Source organism: Alexandromys fortis, unplaced genomic scaffold (assembly GCF_014885135.2).
Source record: "Alexandromys fortis isolate MF-2015 unplaced genomic scaffold, M_Fortis_MF-2015_v1.1 scaffold_131, whole genome shotgun sequence".
Lineage (NCBI taxonomy): Eukaryota > Metazoa > Chordata > Mammalia > Rodentia > Cricetidae > Alexandromys > Alexandromys fortis.
Window position 1 is genome coordinate 2823588 of NW_026068023.1, and position 5417 is coordinate 2829004.

Here is a 5417-nt window from a genome sequence, read left to right on the forward strand (position 1 = left end):
TCATTAGATGCTGAAAAAGCTTTTGACAAAATTCAACATCCCTTTATGATAAAAGTCTTGGAGAGATTAGGGATACAAGGGTCATACCTAAATATAATAAAAGCTATTTACAGCAAACCGACCAGGATGGAGCGGGGAGGACTTTGGACTTTCCACAGGGCAGGGAACCCTGACTGCCCCTCAGACTGGAGAGGGAGGGGGAGAGGAGTGGAGGGAGGGGGAGAGGAGAGGGAGGAGGGGGGAAAAGGGAGACGGGGAGGGAAATGGGAGGCGGGGAGGAGGCGGAAATCTTTTTTTTTTCAATAAAAAATTATGAAAAAAAAGTTTTTTCAGCATCTAATGAGATGATCATGTGGTTTTATTTTTCAGTTTGTTTATAAGGAGGATTACATTGACAGATTTTTGTATGTTGAACCATCCCTGAATCTCTGGAATGAAGCCAACTTGATCATGGTGACTTTTAGTTCTGATGTGTTCTTGGATTCAATTTGCCAGTATTTTATTGAGTATTTTTCGTCAATGTTCATGAGTGATATTGGTCTGTAATTCTCTTTATTACTAAAGTCTTTATGGTGTCCCATATTTTCTGAATATTTTATATTTAGCTTTTGTTAGATTTAATGTTTTCTTTGACTGTTGAGTCTATTTCCTCTATTCTATCTTCAGCACTTGAGTTTCTCTCTTCCATCTCTTGTATTCTGCTGTTTATGTTTGTATTTGTGATTCCTGATCATTTTGTCATGGTTTCTGTTTCTATAATTCCCTCAGCTTGTGTTTTCTTTATTTTCTCTGTTTCAGTTTTCAAGTCTTGAATAGCTTCTTTCACGTGTTTGATTGCTTTTTTTGGTTTTCTTTAAGGGATTTGATGATGTCTTCCAATTTATTGTTTGTCTTTTCTTCCATTTATTTGGGGAAATATCTCATTCCCTTTTTAAGTGTCTCAAACATTTTCCTGAAGTTATTTTTAAGTCATTTTCTTCTGCTTTTTCTATATTTGGTTCTTCAAGTCTTGATATTGTAGGATCTCTAGATTTTACTGGTGTCGTGTTGTTCTTGTGGTGTTGTGTGTGTTCTTACCCTATCTACTCATCTTTTCCTCTAATTGTGGTGTTTGGGGCTGTCTGTTCACGAGAGATTAATCTTCTAGGTTCCAGCAGATCCAAGGCTCAAATGGTTGTTCCTCATGGTACAGTCAGTGCCATGTTTCTACTTATCCCATTGTTCACTCTGTGTTTCTAGAGGATGCACAGCACTCCCGGGGGTGGAGGAGGTTGCTCTACTCTCATGGATTTTGCTGTCTTAGGCCTTCTCTGATCTAGGTTGCCAGCTCAGACCTGTTTATGTAAATATCCCTGGTCTGGATCTGCTCCTGTAAAGGTCCCTCACTTGGTGGTGGTCTTGCAAAACTCTCTAGCTCTGATCTCCATTAGAGGTCCCAGACTTGAGTGCACCTGGACTTGCAAAGGAGCCAGCTCAGGCCTACTTTCTCAGAGGTCCCAGATTCACACCCTGCCTCTACAAATGCCCTTGGTCTGGATCCACTCCTGCTTCTGTGGGGTTCACTGCCCCAGGCCCACTCTGGTCCAGGTTGCTGGTTAAGTCCTGCTCTTGTGAGTTTGCTGCCTCAGGCCTGCTTTGGTCTAGGTCTGTGGCTCAGTCCTGCTCCTGTGGAGTTCACTGCCTTCCTGAATAGTCTTTTTATATTCTTCAGGCATGCATCTGATTGGATTTGACCCTTTACACCATTGAAGACCATCTACTCAGTAAGATTTGACTGTTAATCTCTTTGAAAAATACCCTTCATGTTGGCACATGAAATTAAATTTCACAGTTCCCCATCATCCACACATGATGCTCTACCCATTCAAGTGGATTTCATACTATAAACATGATGGACCCCTGTATATGCTCATATTCTGTCATGTTCTGGCAAGAGGTTGAATGATAGCTCACTCATAATCACATAGATATCAATTTTGCTCTTGGGAATCTGACTATGACAAATTATGTGGTAACTGAAAATAAGCAAATACTTCTGTTTCAATGAAACACTAAAACAGCGTAAGTAACTCAAAAAATAAGAAGTTCCACATTGTGCTTCTTTATATTTATAGAAGACTTTTTACATGTTGGCTCAGTTTTTTTTTAATTCTTCAAAACTGAAGTCTCTGATCCTAACATAGCAAAATAATCAACATTCAATTTACCCATAGAGAGTATAAGAATTGATTATGGATGTGAGTTATGTGACAGATGACGTAATGACTGGGTAAGCTAGTGGTTTGTATGTGGTGAGATTCTTTTCAACATTGGGCTGTGTGGTCATAGTTTGTTGTTGAAAAAGGACAAGATAGCATCTCCTCACACATACACACAACAAATAATTGTTCCCCTTCACCCCAAGTATCAAAGTGTAATGGTAGAAAGACTTGCAGGGGCTGGTAGCATTTGTGGTAATCTTTTAGTAACAGTGTAAAACATGCAGACAGAAGTATGAGGAAATAACAAAATACAGAATTCATTCAGGAGATGATGAATAGTCACACTATCAACAGCAATCTGAATAGGAGTATTCAGAAATGTCAATTGTTGAAGTACTGACAAATTGTCTCATAAAAAATAAAATACATGGAAATTTGGTAGAACACAAAATCTGTAGACTGACCTAACTTCCAAAGGTTTTTGTCCTTGTTTTGGTTTTGTCAGCATTGATGTTTCAATTTGTTAAAAATTTTTTTAGTTGATCTGAAATGAAGTACAAGATTTGGATTTCTATATGTTGCTTACCTGTGAAACACACTTTTAAGCACTTACCTTTTCATGGAGTCCAGAGGCTTGAAAGAACCTTGGGAATTCAGTCTGTGACACAGACAGTAATGAGAATACTTCCTTAGCAATATTACTCATAGAGAAACACACAGGACACAATGGATAGAGTCCAAATCAGCACAGACAAACCAGGCAATTGGAGGTCCTGCTGGGAGTCAGTGAAGCATCAATGAGTTGGGGACCTCAGACACCTGGGGCAGAGAAGATCTATAAATATTTCTCTCTTGACCCCAGCTGTGTAATTATAGCTTGCCTGGCATGTAGGATTAACCAGTTATGCATGATCTGTGGTTCCTTGCAATGAATCTTCATGCATAAATGCTGAGCTGACAGCCTTCAGACAGGCTGTGGGGGCTACATTTAATAAGTGGGGCTGAGGCCACAAATGCTGGGTGAGAGAGTGAAGCAAAGCTTCATCACATCACCAGATCACGTCAAATTCTCTTTCTTTCTGAGAAGAAAAAAAAAAAACAGGAGCAGAAGATGCTGCCTCTGTTTGTGCCTTGTCCTATTTTCCAAATTATGTGTAACCTCCTGGATAAACCCATACATCAAAAGCCTTTGTGCGGTAAGGCAATTTTGCAATAGTATAAAATGTGAGGGCCTGTCAAACAGATGATCTGTTTTAGAATCACACGTGCTATCTAGAAGTCTGATTTTCAGACGGCTCTTGGTGATGCATGAACTGATTAGATTGCTTTCCCAAACTCAATTTTACAAAAAGTATTACTTTCTTAGTTCTTCTGGTCCTATGGGGAATGTTGCAAAATGACCCGTTCAAGCACCTGATCACTCCATTCTAGGCTTAGGCACAACAAATCGAAGACTTGTAGAGTAGCAAGTAGAAGACTGCTTCCGCTGGTAAGGAGTTTCCCTGCCTTAAACTTCTAAACACACAGAAATAAAAACGGGGAGATGGAGAAACTGGACTGTGTCATATATTTGTTCTTGAGTTAATTTTAGCCTCCTAAATACCAGAGACAGCGCATCTTTTAAGCAGAAAGCTGCCTCACCCTTTCCATCCTTGCCTTCAGAGATCCTATGACCTGTAATCTATCCATCACTGTGGGCTTTACCTTCCTCCCACCAGCTGTTCAGCATCACTACAAGCTGCTATGGTACATGCACTTTCCTATATTGACAGCTACTGCAGACACAGCAACAGAATACTAATTTATTGTTTTAGTAAATGCATGTACTATTTTAAATGTCTGGTTTTGAACTTCAGTTATGAGGTGGGGATGAGGAAGCAAAGAGAAAGAGGAAGGAGTGGAAATAAAAGAAGTAGAGGAAAGGAAAAAAGATTGTTGCAATTAATATAATTAATACTACAATATAGCAACATAGTAAGTTGTTTAAAACTCTACAGTATCTTTTGAATTTTGTCCTGGGTGGATTAGCCTGAGTTATGAGCTCCAGCAGAGGTTTTAACTTAGTGTATGTTTTAATTTAGTCTCTAAGACTGACAGGTCGAACACATTTCCCAAGCTTTTCCTGGAAGCCTCCAGGACTATACCTGGAGAAGTGTTGCAAGTTTACGTGCCTGAAGAACACTGTCAAAAAAAGAGCGTGTGCTTGTCATGGAGCGCTGCCAGCAGAGAGGAGGCAGGAGGATGACAGACAGCAGCTGTTGGGTTAGAATGTTTGGGGAAACAAGCCCAGGTGCTAGAAGATTTATCAAGCTTCTCGTAAGGCTCCAAGCTCCAAGGCACCCATCTGCTATGGGGATTCCTCACCCACGCAGGCCCTCCCTCATCTCCATCTCCAGCTGTTGGACTGCCTTTTATGGAGCATTGTAGGTTGCACTGAATGTGTTCTCCCAAAATTCATGTTCTGAAGCTCTGATAAGTCTCCCTTCAAAAAATAGTACAAGACAAAGGGAGTCACAAGGGTGATTTCTTATTCTCCTTACCAGGACCTATAGCCTTATAAACAGAGGGAGGGATGATGTGGGAAGTCCTTCTGCATATATGTTGCTTTTATTTGTAAATGAATAAAAAAACTGCTTTGGCCTGTGATAGGACAGAATAGAGCTAAGTGGGGAAAACTAAACTGAATGCTGGGAGAAATAAGGTGGAGTTAAGAAAAATTCATGTCCCGCTGGAGACAGAAGTCAGACAGAAATTTACCAAGTAAACTACAGCCATGTGACAATACACAGATTAATGGAGATGAGTTAGTTTAGGATATGAGAATTAGCTAGAAATATGCTTAAGTGATTGGTTAAGTAGTGATTTAAATAATATAGTTTCTCTGTGGTTATTTTGAGTCATGGCAGACGGAAACAAACAAGTGGCTTCCTACTACAGAGGAACACCATTTACCCTACTCCCTGTTTTATGTCTCCTCTCCTACTGAGACATTAAAAAGGTGACAGTCTGGGCCAAGAGAAAGATTTACCCCTAATCAACCCTGAACATCTTGAACTTGAAGTTTCAACCTCCAAAACTGAAAAAATAAATTTCTGTTGTTCAAGCTACCAAATCTGAGATGTTTACATGGCAGCACAGGTGTACTATAAACCTTTGCTCTTCAGGTATTCCTCAGGTAAGAGATCCTTTTTTTAGGCACCAAACCTGTAATTCACA